Below are 18,427 nucleotides of genomic sequence, written 5' to 3'. Positions count from 1 at the left end.
TCCTCATGGAGGTGGGGTCTATGGAAGTGGTGCTATATCCCCCACAGGGACTAATTCTGAGTTGCACACAGTTGCCCTCCTCATGGAGGTGGGGTCTATGGAAGTGGTGCTATCCCCCCCCCCCCCCCCCCCCCACAGGGACTAATTCTGAGTTGCACACAGTTGCCCTCCTCATGGAGGTGGGGTCTATGGAAGTGGTGTTATCCCCCCCCCCCGCAGGGACTAATTCTGAGTTGCACACAGTTGCAGCCATCCTTGTGTCTTTTCTTGCAGTTGTGTCTAAAACAATTCCACTACAATTCTCTTTTCTTGTGTCATGGGTGGATTGGGAATTCAAAGGGGTGCTCCAAAATTTCCAAAAAATGTCCCCCTTACACACCCACATTGCCAGCCTGTTACCTTCTGTCCCCTAACACAACAACACCAGCATACAACCCTGGACTCCCTGATGATGGGCTCTCTCTCCTCTTCCTTTCCAGCTACCCTTACCCCCACATCTCCCTACCTCGCCCTTTCACGCTGTATCCTGCACTGGGAGCCATCGGCACACCAGCACGCTCCATCTCTCACACGGAATGTCTGGTTGGGGACACAGCATTACGCATTATTATATAGACAAGCATTAAGTTGTACTGGAATCTATTTACATTTGTTTTATGGAAAAAGCTATCTTATAAAAGTTAGTAAAAGTGCACGTATAAGGAGAAATAATACAATCTGCCCACTACAGTGGTTGTTGCTTTTGCATTTTTACATTTCTTTTTTTTTTCACATGGTTCAAAATTCTCCCTCTTGGAAATCCCCCTCTACAAATTCTGAATTTATTTCTGCAGGGAAAGATTTTCCAAACTCTTATTTGGCAGGTGAATGACAAATATCATTATTGGAGCTATTGCGCCACCTTCTGCCAATTGCTCTATATTACATCTTGGTTCATAACGTAAAGTGACCCCTAATACAGTCGGATGCAGTGCATTGTGGGATGTCTAGCTCCTATATAATCCTACATTTATGCACAGAGCAAAATAAGTACAAATTTGCCTGACTGTTTCCATGTGCTGATTTTATTTGCAAACTGCGCATCATCCAGAGTTTGCCTGTCTGGAAAGTTAGACTCAACCAAACATGGGTTTATCTAGAAAGACACAAAAGCCGCTCAGTTTTCTCGTCTGATTGGCTTTGAGCATGAAAACCGCCCAGTGTGTACGGGGCAGCTCTGAAAGGAGCCCATCCCTGCCGTCAGCGCTGACCCCCTGCCGTCCCCACTGACTGCACTGCCCAGGCGGCAGACCGGTCTTCTGCCCATCGGTTACACTGGGCTACGGCCATCTCAGAATGGAGGCAGCCCAGGGATCAGAAGCGATACATCAGGCAGCTTCGCATCCACTGCAGCCATGAGCAGGGCAGGAGGGATCGCAGCGTGGATCGTAAATTCCTGCTGTGGGCCCTCCTGATACATTCTGGTAATACATAATATTTGCAGCTAACACCAGTTTTCGGGGATTGAGCCTTAAATTTTAAATGATAAAGGGGCCCCTCAGAGAGACCACTCACTAATTAATACTCAGGAGATTTGGGCTACACAAACTGTTCTACATATGTATTCCAGGGTTGCCTACCCTCCTGGAATGGCCGTGAGTCTCCCGAAAAGGTGGGCGCCCCTCCCGGATTCAGGGGGACCCCCACTGTGCCCCCCGATCGAGGCCGTCTTCCCCTGACATCGGCATTTAAATGCCGCAGTGTGCGGACCTCAGAGGAGGGGGCGGAGCTAAAATGTAACAATCTAGTCATTTTAGCCCCGCCCCCTCCACAGAGTTCCTTGAATTCGGCTATTTTGCATCATGGGGCTTAATGATGCCACGCTCAATTCTCACCCCCAGAACTGCTGCTGAAAGTCTCCTCTCCGTGCTTCTCCCGGAGAGGAGATTCTCAGAGTCGGCAACACTGGTGTATTCTTTATATTAGAGCCCCACCTGGTGGATAAGTACTTGCTTAGTATGTTTAAAACAGTTCTTTTATTTAAAAAAGAAACAGCAATTTTGCAGGTTATTCAGCCCGGATGGCAAAACATATATTTTAACAAATGGACAAAGTCATGTGGAACGTCGGGTGGGGCAGATGTCACAGAGAGAGTAATGGGCCCTACACACGGAGCGATATTCCTTTGTACGGCGCTGCGAAACACTTGTGGCGCCTAATATATAAAATTATAATAATAATAATAATATTCAGGCATTTTCTGAGCGATTTTACATAATTTCACTAAATTGCTCAGAAAATGGCTGAATATCGCTGTGTGTGTGTGTAGAATACACAGTGATGTAAATGCATGGCCCCACGGGTCTGTATCTGCCACTGATTTATAACCTAGGGGATCCATATGATTTCTTTACCCCCGTATTAGGGAACCAAGACCGTCTGGTTATGCTGCTGGGGTGGGTGCACTTTTTTTTTTTGACAGAACCATGCACAGATCTCACTGATGCTTTGTTCTGTTAAACTCGCCAGGCTGGACCTGATCTATTTTTTTGGTCATTTTAAGGGTGCAAATTGAAAATACACACCTATTACATTTGTGATTTTGATGTTTTCAATCTGGATGCGATTTTTAATGTGCGATTTTTAGACAGGATAAAGGAATTAGACAAAATTGGTAATGGAGGTGTTGGAAAGTTGGGAAAAGTGAGCTGTTATATTGGTCTGTTCTGGGGGGTTTGATGGTTCCTCTTAATTATTCACATCTATATGGGGTTCCCCTAATAGGGAAATAATAGGAAAATTTTCGTCACAGTATAACTGTGGGGAGATTCCTTATTGGGGTTCAGGTGGTCTGTCCTAGACTCCTTTACACTCCCATAGGTCTTTTCTCTGCGGCCTATGGTCTCCCTCAGTGACTTGTGATGAAAATGTGAATGGCATGAAAGTTAATAGTCTGATTTTAGTTACGTGTTGACATGTAGGAGGGGAGCCTTAGGGGCTTAGGGCGATTTACTATGAACCCCTTTACAATCCCATAGACTCTAGGTGAGCCTATGTCCCCTCATGGCTGTTCCTAGGTCTCCCTGTTCAGTTACTAATCCTGCCTGCGGCGTAACGCTGGGCAGGTAGAGGTGGGCAGTCTGTTTGGCACTCACGGTTTGTAGCCTCTGGCTGGGGTCAGTCCGTCCAGTCCTGTGTTTGCCTCCGTGGGTCTTTAGTGCAGACCTCGTTCGGCGGGCAGCTGGCTGTTTTCTAGCATCTGATGCTGACCGGGTGCTGGTTAGCCGGTCTGTGCCGTTGTCCTGTTTGCTGTACTTCTGGCTGTGACTTGCGGGCTGCTGTTTGTGGCTCTCGCAAGTGTTGAGGGAACGGGTGGTGACCGCAGCTCCTTCTCCCTGGCGTGTTCTTATCTGTGCACTGATGAATGGGATATGGTTTAGGAGTTGGTGCCATAATTTGGTATATATATATATTCAACGCGTTTCAGCTGTAACAGCCTTTTTCCTTGAATATTAATAATTTTAATATTAAACTCACCTTTAATTTTAGTCAAACATCGATTGTTTTTCTAGATTTGGAAATATATGTGAAAGAAGAACATATTTGTACTAAGACACATAAAAAAACAGATGCAAATTCCTATACTGTATTGACTTTAATATTAAAAACCATAGACGATAGGAAACAGTAGGAACACACCGCTAGGAAAATTTAAGCTGCTAAAAATAAATTGTTCTAATCTTCAAATCCTTGAAAAACAAACGGAGGGAATGACATCAAGATTCAAATCCAAAGGCTACCCCAATAAGCTTCTTTTAGAAGGCAGTGAAAAAAATAAAAAATATCGATAGAACAACATTAAAGAAAAAGAGAAATCTACAGATTCTAACAATAGATTTTACTTTGCTTTTATCTCCCAATATAAATATATGGAAGCGCTCATTAGAATGAATTGGTACATCTTAAAAGATGATCCAATTTTAGGAAAATCAATACCCATTAAACCTACTTTTATTTATAAAGATTCTCTAAAAAAATAAATTAGTTCAGAGCACTTTAACTGAAGCGAGAAATCATAATGTTCGCACAAAGCTTTTTATTGCTGCGGAATTTGACTTATGTGCACTGTTTCTGAACTTAATAAACATAAGGAAATCACCGAATTTGAAGTTAATGAAAAAAAGTTTAATATCATTAAGTTTATCACATGCAACTAGAAATATCATCTACCTCACAGAATGTAAATGTGGATTTATCAATGTAGGTAGGACATCTAGAAAGCTTACAATCCGAACATGTCTATAATATTAGGAAAGGGTTAATCACCTATTAATTAACACCCCCGGCCCGAGTGATAGGCCGGGGGTGTTATGGTGTAGGGACCATTGGAGCCTTTTAAGAGTCTGCTATGCTGAGAGAGCCTGTATGCTACTGCCTGTGATACTGACTGTATGTGGACTGAACCTGCTGGTGAGAATATACACCTAAAGTCGTCATCTGAGACCCTATGTTTGTGATCCTTCTCTCTCTCTCTTTCTATATATAATATATATATTGTGATGAATGGAGCACATATAACATATGTGATATGGGTCACAGCTTAGTACAAGCACTTTACTGTAGCACACACCCCGGCCTATCACTTGGGCAGCTAATCCACCATCAAGAGCATTTTCCTTCTACCGTGGAAACACTTATATCAAGATATTACAGGCGCTGCTGATTCCACAACCTTGTTGCTGCTACTGCTCCAAAACCTGGAGCCGGCACTCCACTCTCTAGAATGGTCTTACCCACTCTCAGCATAAATGGATACTAGTGTTCCCGCTAGGCTTCTTTCACGGGGCGCTGTGCCCTGCCCCCTTTACAGGCCGGCGAATTCCGCCCTGCCCGTTTTCGTCCGCCCTGCATAGATAATAGCCGCATTGAGAATTTACTTTTCCTACCCGGCCGTGGCTGCAGGAAAAGTCTCCGCCCGCTGACATTGCGTGTGTGCGGCTGCTGAGCGCGGCAGCGCGTTGACACTCCCCCCTACAGTCTCCGTAGCCTGCGCTGCATAGCCAGCGCTGAGGGCAGCAGCGTGTGGACACTCCCCCTGCACTCTCCATAGCCTACGCTGTATAGCCAGCGCTGTGCGGCGGCAGCGTGTGGACACTCCCCCCTGCAGTCTCCATAGCCAACGTGTGGACACTGCCCCTGCACTCTCCATAGCCAGCGCTCCATAGCTATAGCTAAAAGCATGCCTCCTCCCCCCCTGCCATGCTGACATGCTGCTCACCTCCTCTTATGTGAGCGGCTGTCAGCTCTTCCAGAATGCATCCCTCCTCCCCCCTGCTGTGCTGACACGCCGGTCACCAGGCTCTCTCAGGTGCCTGCCCACCTCGCCTCCTCTCCCAGCCCATACTATCTGTGCCCATATGGAAGTCTCAGAACACGTGTCTACCAGCCCAGACAGTCTAAGTCCCCTCTGTGTAAATGCAGTTGGGGGAAAATAATCTGGTAAGGTAGGAGGGCTGTAAGTAATTGGGGGGGGGCATATTATTTTGCTTGTTTTAGTTTTTTGGGGGGGATAGTCCAGCGATATTACAGTGATTGGATTTTTTTTTTGAGGGGGGGGGGGGGGCAACCCTATTACAGTGCATGCAATTTGTTATTTGGTGGGGAGGGACCAGCCCTATTACAATGCTTGAAATTTTTTATTTTGGGGTGGGTGGGACCAGCCCTATTGCAATGCTGGTAATTTTGTAGCTCATTTATGGCACAATTTTGCTGATGTTTGAAGCTCCGGTGTCACAAGATGGTTGCATGTAGTACACAATGTAATGGGTGTGTGATGTACAGTATAATAGGCATTGCGATGTAATTTTTTTGGCGTGCACTGTCCCTATTGACCTTATTTTTTTTACAAATTGTTGAGCCCTGGCATAACGTGTAATTGGAATGATGCCATATGGTATAATATGAGTGTGTGACGTGCGATAGGCATTATGGTGTACTTTTTAATCTATCTGTATATCGCGCATCATTCTGCCCTTTAAAATTAAAATGTGCCCTCACGATTGAAAAATGTGCCCTCCCCGTGGTCAGCACCCTGCCCTGAAAAAATTCTAGGGTGAACACTAGATACCAGATGATAGTAGAGAACCATGGCAGAGACAGAGAATGACGTGACCATGTGCGCAGTTTGATTTCTTTGCTAGGTAGTTTCACGGCGCCAGCATGGCCGCGCGCTACTTCCGGGTCGGCGCTCGCCACACTTTCTAAAATAAACTCCATGCCAAAATGGACAGTTCATACCCCCACTATCCACATTGGCATGGAGTTGATTTTAGATAGTGTGGCAAGCATAGCAAGCCACCGAGCCCGTAGCATTGGCGAGCGCAGCGAGCCCCGCAAGGGGACATAGATGCACGGCCATGCTGGCGCCGTGAAACTACACAAATGCCCTTTGCTATTTAAGTGAATCTTTCTGTAGCATTTTTGTCCATTGTTCATGAAAAAGTCTATCCGACTGAAACGTCAAGCAGGCACCCCAAAGTGGTTGTCTCATTCTGATAACCAGTCCTGTGAGTGCCTCCGTGATTCAGTCGGATGCCATGTCTTCTAAGCTTAGAAGACATGGCATCCGACCGATTTATTTGTATGTGGAAAGTCTGATGTGTGCAGTATCATAGAAGGACTGTATGATTATTGGTTACCAGCACTACGGCAGATGCTTTGGAGAAATGAGTGCCAGCATATCACAGAATATATATATATATATATATATATATATATATCTATATATCACTGCCCACATTAGCTTGATGACGTCACTGCGGCAAACCTGGCATACGTTAGGCAACGGTAGCTGGGGGAGTACTGCTGATTTGGACCATAGATTTATGCTCCCTTGACCGCCCTGATGGGAACATGATATGTGTTCCACGGCAGTCAAGGGAGCGTAAATCATATTCCCTGTGGGGCTGCAGCAACTTATTCATAGCTCTCTGGGAGGTTGCTGGGGCACCATGTAAACCAAATGGCAGCACTTTATACTGGAATAAGCCCTCTGCGGTAGAGAAGGCTGTTTTTGCCTTAGCAGATTCTGCCAATAACCTGTGAGATACTGACTATTGGCTAAAATTGGCTAAATTTTCTACCAACTCATCAACCTGGGACATAGGGTAAGAATCAAACCAGGACAATTGATTTGGTTTACGGAAGTCATTGCAGAATCTTAAAGCACCTGGAGGCTTAGGTACTAAAGGAACCACATTGGCAGCAACAATGGTGTGATCTACCAGGGGCCAGATCTCTCGGCCTTCCAACTGTACCAGCACCCGGAATAGAGAGGACTCTGCTTCAAATACAACCGCAGCCACCATGCTGACCAACAGCTGAGCCATTTTCCCAGCACTGCAATCCATTGGCTCTCCTTGTTTCGGGCAGTCACGCCGCACATGACCAGTATCGTCGCACTTAAAGCACAAGGAGACGGAGCCATTGGCTTAACCACTTGGACCCAAGTTCTGGGCTTCGGTATTGGCAAATATCCTGGCTATTTAACATACAATAGAAAACATTCTGCTTATAATGCAATGGCCCTTTAAGGCGAAAAGCACAATGCATAACCAGAGATGAGAAAACAACTTGCAGTTTAAACACTGATATCTCACCCACGGCTTATGCTGTACACCGCGTCCTGCTGAGATGGAACGCTGCTCGCATTCTCCACCAATTGTGACAAGGACCACAGACACAGGGTCTCAGATGATGACTTTGTTGTTTATTCTCAACAGCAGTTTACATCACAGCAGGTTCAATCCACATGCAGCCAGTATCACAGGCGGTAGCATACAGGCTCTCTCAGCATAGCAGACTCTTAAAAGGCTCCAATGGTCCCTATACTATAACACCCCCAGCCTACACAGAGAGCAACCTTGTCAGGATCCTCCACATTACCAAACAGGATTTTGGAATGTCCCCTGGGCGCTTTTGATGTTAGGGATTGTTTTCCTCATTCAAGATGGTGATACCCAAAAAGAAGGAGAAAAGTGCAAATAGTGTATTACCGGAATAAACTTCCTTTAAGAAAACAATTTTACAGGACAGAATTATTTTTAATTCGTACCAGAAAAATATGTCTACTAATATGGTAGACAAATGCAGGGGCGGATTGGACCACCGGGAAACCGGGCCATTTCCCGGTGGGCCGGCCCCTAATAGTCACTAAAAGGCCGCTGACCCCATTGGCGGGGCCGCAGACCGCCATCTCTGCGGTTAACGGGCGGCCGTGGCCGCAGCACTGTGCCCCAAACAAATATGGCTGCGGGCAGCCTCGGCTATTACAGAAATAAAAATGGCCGCGGGAGTGCTGGTGCGCATGTGCGACCGCACGCAGCTGCTCCCGCGGTTCTGTGTGTGGCAAGCACTCACTGTGAGGATGGTTGCGCAGGGAGGCTCTCTCCCTGCTGTACATCCCCGGCCGCTTCTGTCCTCAGACTCTGTAGCTGCCGGCTGCCAGTACACTGTCACACTACATTAGAGGCAGCAGCGCCGGCAGCACAGAGCTCTCTCCCTGACTTCCAACCCACTTTCATGTGTCATCAGTCATGACAGCAGGGACTAGAAAGGGGGCGGAGCAACACGGAGTTGAGGGGCGGGGCTACACGAGTGGAAGGGGGCGGAGCTACACGGGAGCACACATCTAATGAAAGGAAGAAGTAGATGAAGTGCCAGCCAGCTTGATTTTAAGGTAACTAAAGTGTGAGAGAGAGGTTCATACTGTGCGGCATATGTATAATGGACATCACGGTGTGGGGCATATGTATAATGGACATCACGGTGTGGGCATATGTATAATGGAGCATCACGGTGTGGGGCATATGTATAATGGGCATCACAGTGTGTGGCATATGTATAATGGAGCATCACGGTGTGTGGCATATGTATAATGGGCATCACGGTGTGGGCATATGTATAATGGAGCATCACGGTGTGGGGCATATGTATAATGGGCATCACAGTGTGTGGCATATGTATAATGGAGCATCACGGTGTGTGGCATATGTATAATGGGCATCACGGTGTGTGGCATAAGTATATTGGGCATCACGGTGTGTGGCATATGTATAATGGACATCTCTGTGTGGGGCATATGTATAATGGACATCACGGTGTGGGGCATATGTATAATGGACATCACGGTGTGGGCATATGTATAATGGGCATCAGGGTGTGCGGCATATGTATAATGGGCATCACGGCGTGTGGCATATGTATAATGGAGCATCACGGTGTGGCATATGTATAATGGGCATCACAGTGTGCGGCATATGTATAATGGGCATCACGGCGTGTGGCATATGTATAATGGAGTATCACGGTGTGTGGCATATGTATAATGGACATCACGGTGTGAGGCATATGTATAATGGGCATCATGTGTGTTTGGCATATGTATAATGGGCATCACGGTGTGCGGCACAAGTATAATGGGCATCACGGTGTGCGGCATATGTATAATGGCATCAGGGTGTGCGGCATATGTATAATGGGCATCACGGTGTGCGACATATGTATAATGGCATCAGGGTGTGCGGCATATGTATAATGGCATCAGGGTGTGCGGCATATGTATAATGGCATCACGGTGTGTGGCATATGTATAATGGAGTATCACGGTGTGTGGCATATGTATAATGGGCATCACGGTGTGCGGCACAAGTATAATGGGCATCACGGTGTGCGGCATATGTATAATGGCATCAGGGTGTGCGGCATATGTATAATGGGCATCACGGTGTGAGGCATATGTGTAATGGGCATCACGGTGTGTGGCATATGTATAATGGGCATCACGGTGTGTGGCATATGTATAATGGGCATCACGGTGTGAGGCATATGTATAATGGCATCATGGTGTGTGGCATATGTATAATGGGCATCACGGTGTGCGGCATATGTATAATGGCATCAGGGTGTGCGGCATATGTATAATGGGCATCACGGTGTGAGGCATATGTATAATGGGCATCACGGTGTGAGGCATATGTATAATGGGCATCACGGTGTGCGGCATATGTATAATGGGCATCACGGTGTGCGGCATATGTATAATGGGCATCACGGTGTGCGGCATATGTATAATGGCATCAGGGTGTGCGGCATATGTATAATGGCATCAGTGTGTGCGGCATATCTATAATGGGCATCAGGGTGTGCGGCATATGTATAATGGGCATCACGGTGTGCGGCATATGTATAATGGCATCAGGATGTGTGGCATATGTATAATGGGCATCACGGTGTATGGCATATCTATAATGGGCATCACTGTCTCCTCCACCACTTTGTGACTCCCCTCCCTGCATCCCCTGCCACTCTGCATCCCCCCTCCTACCCTGCATCCTGTGCCACCATGCCCCCTCACACTCTGCGTCCTGTGCCACCCTGTGTAAGTCCTCACTCCCTTCGTTCTCAGCCACTCTGCATCTCCCCTCCCAGCATTCTACGGCACCCTCCATCCCCCCCTCCCTCCCTGCATCCTCTTCCACCCTGCCACTCTACTGTGTTGGGAGACCCCCTGTCACCCCCCCCCCCCCCATCTCTATCTCCCCAGCCCCACAGGCTGTAGAATAAACGCTGTACGCATGCGCCTATTCTGCAGCCTGAGGGGCTGGGGACATGGCCAGCAGCTAAGAGAGCCACTAGCCATGCCCTCACAGCAGCAAAAATTGGGCGTGGCCTTGTTGGAATAGGCCACACCCCCATATTGATAGGCCACACCCCTAAAAATTCGGGCGCGCCTCCGGCGCGCAACAACACTTCCCCCCCCCCTCTTAGGGCTGCTTCAAGATTTTTCCCGGGCTGGTTTTAATTCCCAATCCGCCCCTGGACAAATGCGTAAATTGAGGGAGATCACTCCTTTCAGCAAACTGCTATATTCCACTCCACCGGAGACTTGGTACTCAAATGGAAAGATAGGAAACCATCATGGTGCAGTAAAATTTAATAAAAATCAAGAAAAAAGTAGACAGGAAGGTATACAACATTGGACTCTCACCATATGTTTATGTCCACATAAGTTGCAGACACAAAGCGCAAGATGTAATAAACACAGGCGTCCCTGGAAATACTGCGAAGGTTGGTGAATCCTCTGGAGATCCTTCTGTCCTAAAATCTGACCGGTTTCGATACCATGTGGTATCTTTCTCAAGGTACCTTGAGAATGTCAGAATGATGAATTCATCACCTTGAAAAAGCCCCAAGAGCGAAACGGGTCTGTGTGGTGGAGCCCAGACACCCACTATTGGAACCCAGACTCAGCTTTCCCACTGTGACCGGACCAGTTTTAGAGCAAATCCCAGCAGCCGTACCTAACCAGGACATTGCATCAACAACTAACCAGGTCGAGCCCTACACCAGCTGGTGCTCCCTGGGTTGGAGGATAACATCACTCCTAACTGTCCTACCACCATCGGCAAAAATCCTTTGGGACAATACCAGGAAGCGTTTATAGGAACGGACACAGACTGTAATCCTTGAGAAAATTGGGTGACTATCTTGGCTCCATTTTTATCATTATCAATTTCAGTACCAGCCATTCTATGTCTATATGATTTATTTTAAAGTGTAATTTTAATAAATGTATTTTTTTATCTTGACCTGTTGCATGTCAGTAGGTAAAAGTGCGGTTCCACACCCCCTTCTTTCCATATTTTTTGTTTGGGCTTGACTTCCAAACTTTCGAACCGCAGCTCTAGCAAAGCTACACATTTACAGGTGCCCTCACGGGACACTTAGTGCCCCACCCACCTTCTCCTGTGTACACCTTGCTACCTACATTCCTCTGTGCCCTCTGTGTTGCTACCAAGCATTCAGTGCCATCGATCACCATTGATGGTTTAAGTACCCTATAACATCTTTGCTCTTCCAGTCTCCAGAGTATCAACCCTGCCAAAGTCACAGAGGAACCTGGGCAGAGGGCCATGACCTGGTCGGCAGTTGCAGCTAAGTCCATATCCCCTTGCGGGGGTCACTGGTGAACACCAGTCGGCTTAGACCCCGCGCCTCTGCCTTAGGTTCAGCCAATCCTCTGTGTCCCCAGCAGGTCATCATTCTCCATCCCTCCGTGCATGAGTTCCAGATACCTCAAGCCTCCCAGCTTCCGATGCCTTGCGCCCTCCACTGGCTCACCCAGGTCATTGCCGGGAACACAGCAAGTCCAGGCCGTGACAATGGGTCTCTTAGTTCTTTTTATCTGGGGTCTTCTTTTTGAGTAGAGTTTTTCTAACTTTATTTTGGACTTCTTCCATAATGGAGGTGAGGTGATTTTCTTTGTACCCTTTATCCATGAAGTTCTTTTTCATTGAATCTAGTTCTCCACAGATGTTATTTTTTCTACAGTTTCTTTTGATTCTTGTAAACTGGCTCTTTGAGACTCCTCTCAGCCATGGAGTATGATGTTGACTGTCCATTGGTATATAAGTATTAACGTCTATTGGTTTATGGAATGTTTTAGGATGAACGATATTATTATCTCTTAATACAGTAAGATCTAAAAAGATCATTTCTGTTTTGCAGAACATTATTTGGATGTTCATCTTGTTTATATTCAAGAAGTCTGTGAATTCCTTTATTGCTTCTTCAGTCCCTTCCCAGATCAGGAGCATGTCATCAATATAACATTTCCAACTTGTCAATTGTGCGCTCCAAGTTACGCTATTATAAAGATTTTGTTCCTCCCAAAATTACATAAAGAGTTTAGCGTAACTTGGGGAAAAATTAGTTCCCATCGCTGTTCCTTTTTTCTGTATATAATAATCCCGATAAAAATAGAAGTAGTTGTTTTCCAGGATATACAGGATTGCTTCAAGCATAAAAGTTATTATTTCCTCTGAACAGTCAAAGCTAAGGAGATGGTGTTCAACAGCTTTAAACCCCTCTGAATGGGCTGTACACATATATATCGGCATGTACAGTAACATCACCTGTTCTCAAAACTCTCATCATTCCAATGTGTCTCTAAGTTTCTCAGTACATCTCCTATGTCCGGTAGATATGCAGTGTTGTTAATAAGTAAAAGATGAAGTGAATCAATTAATGAGAGATTTGATGTTATGGCTTTCACTTCTGCTATAATGGGTCTACCGGGAGGATCGGTTGTACTCTTGTGTATTTTAGGTAGGACGTAAATAGTTGGGTGTGTCGCGATCTTCGATGTCCATGTTCCTCCTTTGTTATACTTTTGTCCATATAATGAGTCATTAAGATTTTGTGGCACCGTATATTGTTGTATCATCGGACCTCAACAGTGGCGCACCCAGGAAAGTTAATCCTACATAGTGAGTGCTGGCTCGAATATATATATATATATATATTTATTAGGGATGGCCATCGACCATCGAAAAATCATTGATGGTTCATGGCTGATGTTGAATACTTTTGCCATCTATGGGGGAGAACCAGATGGTTTCCCTCCATTGATGAAACAGCAGAGGTTCCCTTTCACCAGCGACCATCTTGGTCCATCTAAAATCAATATATCGCCCCGTGGGTACACAGCTTACCAGCCGGTTTTCAAGCTGGTAGACGATTTATTTTTAACTCTGGAGGGCTGCACGGATGGAGTACTATTGTTATTGATGGTGCGGGCACCCGACACAGCTGCATTTATACAGTGGAGGGCTGGATTGAAACTATATTAGGGTTTCCTACCTGACCCTCTCCTTCAGGGAGAAAATGCTCTGTTCCTGCACTTAGGAACATAGAATGTGACGCAGATAAGAACCATTTGGCCCATCTAGTCTGCCCCTTTTTTATCCTTCAGGTAACCTCAACCCTTTTTGATCCTTATTTCTTTGTAAGGATATCAATATGCCTATCCCAAGCATGTTTCCTTGGTTATGTAGGATTGCCATCACCTGTGGGGAGCTGGGTAATTGATGTAATTGAAGAAAGAGGTCACCACAGGTGCTGGCAATCCTACACATACCTTCCAACTTTTGAGTGAGCTGAGGAGGGACATTGCACACGCCCCCATTTTCACTGCTGTGGGGGCACTGAGAGCTGCAGGTATAGACACTGTGCTCATGTGCACAGCATCTATTCACGGGTGACGACAACTCCCAACCACGGGACGCAGAACCACCCCCAAAAAATGTGACATTCCTGCGAAAAGCGGGACAGTTGGGAGGTATGCATAGATAACCAGGGAAGTCCAGGAACAAAGCAGTTTCAGCCTGAAGTAGAGGGTCAGGTAGGCAACCCTGACATATATATATATATATATATATATATATATATATATATATATATAGTATAACTCCCAACATGACCCTCTCCAGGAGGGACACTCTGCTCCTGGACATTCCCTCTCATTGTATGATTGCCAGCACCTTACTTATCCATTAAGCTGTTCACCACAGATGACGGTAATCCTGCATTAAGAAGAACGTCCATGAGCAGAGCATTGTGTCCCTCCTGGAGAGGGATGTGTTGGGAGGTATGCATGCATATACACACATCAGAAGAGAAAAGCCGGCTGGGTTACGTGTCTCAGGCTCCAGGGGGACCTGGGACTTGCCTAGAAACTGCTGTCCCGACTCCCTGGGAACGCCTGCTGCACTGCTACAGCCCTGCATAGCATGCGATGTTTTTGTTTCCACACGCACAGAAACAGCCGCCATCTTTCAAACTCCGTGCGAAACCTCCTCATTGGTCCCCCTGCCAGTAACCGTCAGCCAATTGCACGCCCTTGCCCGGCAGCCAACCGTGAGCGGCCTTACGTCCCTCCGGGCTGATTTGAACTGTAGCCACGCCCTCTCCTTTCCGGCGATCCACTGATTTGTGAGGGGCGGGCTGTTTTGCTGAACTCTGGCCAATCAGGGGGCGCTGGTGCCTACGTGTGGACCAATAGCAGCGGACGTTACACGAATTTGTGTTGTGTGTAAGCGGCGCGGTGGTTACAGGGCAGTGTGAGTGTGAGTGAGATCGACCGATGGGCGCCGCCTGACTGCTGCGGGTGACAGGTGAGTGCGGGCTCATACTCACTGCAGTGCCGGACACATGCAGATAGATAGATGCGGCCGACATCAGCACTACAGGTCCCAGCATGGCCAGGCAGATCAGTACCAGCCAGTGTGACACTACATGGTGTGTGCTCCTAGCTGCTCACATACAGAGCTTACACCATTGGCTGAGCTTGTCCTCAGTGTAACAATGTATCTGCTGCTGTAGCACTACAAGTCCCAGCATGGCCAGGCAGATCAGTACCAGCCAGTGTGACACTACATGGTGTGTGCTCCTAGCTGCTCACATACAGAGCTTACACCATTGGCTGAGCTTGTCCTCAGTGTAACAATGTATCTGCTGCTGTAGCACTACAGGTCCCAGCATGGCCAGGCAGATCAGTACCAGCCAGTGTGACATTACATGGTGTGTGCTCCTAGCTGCCCACATACAGAGCTTACACCATTGGCTGAGCTTGTCCTCAGTGTAACAATGTATCTGCTGCTGTAGGACTACAGGTACCAGCATGGCCAGGCAGATCAGTACCAGCCAGTGTGACACTACATGGTGTGTGCTCCTAGCTGCCCACATACAGAGCTTACACCATTGGCTGAGCTTGTCCTCAGTGTAACAATGTATCTGCTGCTGTAGGACTACAGGTACCAGCATGGCCAGGCAGATCAGTACCAGCCAGTGTGACACTACATGGTGTGTGCTCCTAGCTGCCCACATACAGAGCTTACACCATTGGCTGAGCTTGTCCTCAGTGTAACAATGTATCTGCTGCTGTAGTACTACAAGTCCCAGCATGGCCAGGCAGATCAGTACCAGCCAGTGTGACACTACATGGTGTGTGCTCCTAGCTGCCCACATACAGAGCTTACACCATTGGCTGAGCTTGTCCTTGGTGTAACAATGTATCTGCTGCTGTAGCACTACAAGTCCCAGCATGGCCAGGGAGATCAGTACCAGCCAGTGTGACATTACATGGTGTGGGCTCCTAGCTGCCCACATACAGAGCTTACACCATTGGCTGAGCTTGTCCTCGGTGTAACAATGTATCTGCTGCTGTAGCACTACAGGTCCCAGCATGGCCAGGCAGATCAGTACCAGTCAGTGTGACATTACAGTGGTGTGGGCTCCTAGCTGCCCACATACAGAGCTTACACCATTGGCTGAGCTTGTCCTCAGTGTAACAATGTATCTGCTGCTGTAGCACTACAGGTCCCAGCATGGCCAGGCAGATCAGTACCAGCCAGTGTGACACTACATGGTGTGTGCTCCTAGCTGCTCACATACAGAGCTTACACCATTGGCTGAGCTTGTCCTCAGTGTAACAATGTATCTGCTGCTGTAGCACTACAGGTCCCAGCATGGCCAGGCAGATCAGTACCAGCCAGTGTGACATTACATGGTGTGTGCTCCTAGCTGCCCACATACAGAGCTTACACCATTGGCTGAGCTTGTCCTCAGTGTAACAATGTATCTGCTGCTGTAGGACTACAGGTACCAGCATGGCCAGGCAGATCAGTACCAGCCAGTGTGACACTACATGGTGTGTGCTCCTAGCTGCCCACATACAGAGCTTACACCATTGGCTGAGCTTGTCCTCAGTGTAACAATGTATCTGCTGCTGTAGGACTACAGGTACCAGCATGGCCAGGCAGATCAGTACCAGCCAGTGTGACACTACATGGTGTGTGCTCCTAGCTGCCCACATACAGAGCTTACACCATTGGCTGAGCTTGTCCTCAGTGTAACAATGTATCTGCTGCTGTAGTACTACAAGTCCCAGCATGGCCAGGCAGATCAGTACCAGCCAGTGTGACACTACATGGTGTGTGCTCCTAGCTGCCCACATACAGAGCTTACACCATTGGCTGAGCTTGTCCTTGGTGTAACAATGTATCTGCTGCTGTAGCACTACAAGTCCCAGCATGGCCAGGGAGATCAGTACCAGCCAGTGTGACATTACATGGTGTGGGCTCCTAGCTGCCCACATACAGAGCTTACACCATTGGCTGAGCTTGTCCTCGGTGTAACAATGTATCTGCTGCTGTAGCACTACAGGTCCCAGCATGGCCAGGCAGATCAGTACCAGTCAGTGTGACATTACAGTGGTGTGGGCTCCTAGCTGCCAACATACAGAGCTTACACCATTGGCTGAGCTTGTCCTCAGTGTAACAATGTATCTGCTGCTGTAGCACTACAGGTCCCAGCATGGCCAGGCAGATCAGTACCAGCCAGTGTGACATTACATGGTGTGTGCTCCTAGCTGCCCACATACAGAGCTTACACCATTGGCTGAGCTTGTCCTCAGTGTAACAATGTATCTGCTGCTGTAGTACTACAAGTCCCAGCATGGCCAGGCAGATCAGTACCAGCCAGTGTGACACTACATGGTGTGTGCTCCTAGCTGCCCACATACAGAGCTTACACCATTGGCTGAGCTTGTCCTCAGTGTAACAATGTATCTGCTGCTGTAGCACTACAGGTACCAGCATGGCCAGGCAGATCAGTACCAGCCAGTGTGACATTACATGGTGTGTGCTCCTAGCTGCCCACATACAGAACTTACACCATTGGCTGAGCTTGTCCTCAGTGTAACAATGTATCTGCTGCTGTAGCACTACAAGTCCCAGCATGGCCAGGCAGATCAGTACCAGTCAGTGTGACATTACATGGTGTGTGCTCCTAGCTGCCCACATACAGAGCTTACACCATTGGCTGAGCTTGTCCTCAGTGTAACAATGTATCTGCTGCTGTAGTACTACAGGTCCCAGCATGGCCAGGCAGATCAGTACCAGCCAGTGTGACATTACATGGTGTGTGCTCCTAACTGCCCACATACAGAGCTTACACCATTGGCTGAGCTTGTCCTCAGTGTAACAATGTATCTGCTGCTGTAGTACTACAAGTCCCAGCATGGCCAGGCAGATCAGTACCAGCCAGTGTGACACTACATGGTGTGTGCTCCTAGCTGCTCACATACAGAGCTTACACCATTGGCTGAGCTTGTCCTCAGTGTAACAATGTATCTGCTGCTGTAGGACTACAGGTACCAGCATGGCCAGGCAGATCAGTACCAGCCAGTGTGACACTACATGGTGTGTGCTCCTAGCTGCCCACATACAGAGCTTACACCATTGGCTGAGCTTGTCCTCAGTGTAACAATGTATCTGCTGCTGTAGTACTACAAGTCCCAGCATGGCCAGGCAGATCAGTACCAGCCAGTGTGACACTACATGGTGTGTGCTCCTAGCTGCCCACATACAGAGCTTACACCATTGGCTGAGCTTGTCCTTGGTGTAACAATGTATCTGCTGCTGTAGCACTACAAGTCCCAGCATGGCCAGGGAGATCAGTACCAGCCAGTGTGACATTACATGGAGTGGGCTCCTAGCTGCCCACATACAGAGCTTACACCATTGGCTGAGCTTGTCCTCGGTGTAAC

General features: G+C 47.6%; 2 protein-coding genes across 2 annotated transcripts in view; one reads left to right on the top strand and one right to left on the bottom strand.

Moving 5' to 3' along the window:
• Positions 1–3,158, bottom strand: part of PTPN14 (protein tyrosine phosphatase non-receptor type 14) — a 116,642-nt gene extending 113,484 nt beyond the window's left edge. The window contains exon 1 of the mRNA XM_083175173.1: positions 3,135–3,158. The gene's annotated coding sequence lies outside the window, so the exon portion shown is untranslated. The remainder of the gene's footprint in view (positions 1–3,134) is intronic.
• An 11,698-nt stretch (positions 3,159–14,856) lies between these two features.
• CENPF (centromere protein F) overlaps positions 14,857–18,427 on the top strand; it is a 62,189-nt gene continuing 58,618 nt past the window's right edge. Inside the window, exon 1 of the mRNA XM_083175171.1 lies at positions 14,857–14,993. The gene's annotated coding sequence lies outside the window, so the exon portion shown is untranslated. The remainder of the gene's footprint in view (positions 14,994–18,427) is intronic.

Source organism: Crinia signifera, chromosome 3 (assembly GCF_055691185.1).
Source record: "Crinia signifera chromosome 3, ASM5569118v1, whole genome shotgun sequence".
Lineage (NCBI taxonomy): Eukaryota > Metazoa > Chordata > Amphibia > Anura > Myobatrachidae > Crinia > Crinia signifera.
Note: the sequence above shows the minus strand (reverse complement) of the source record. Positions and strands in the feature narration are given on the sequence as shown.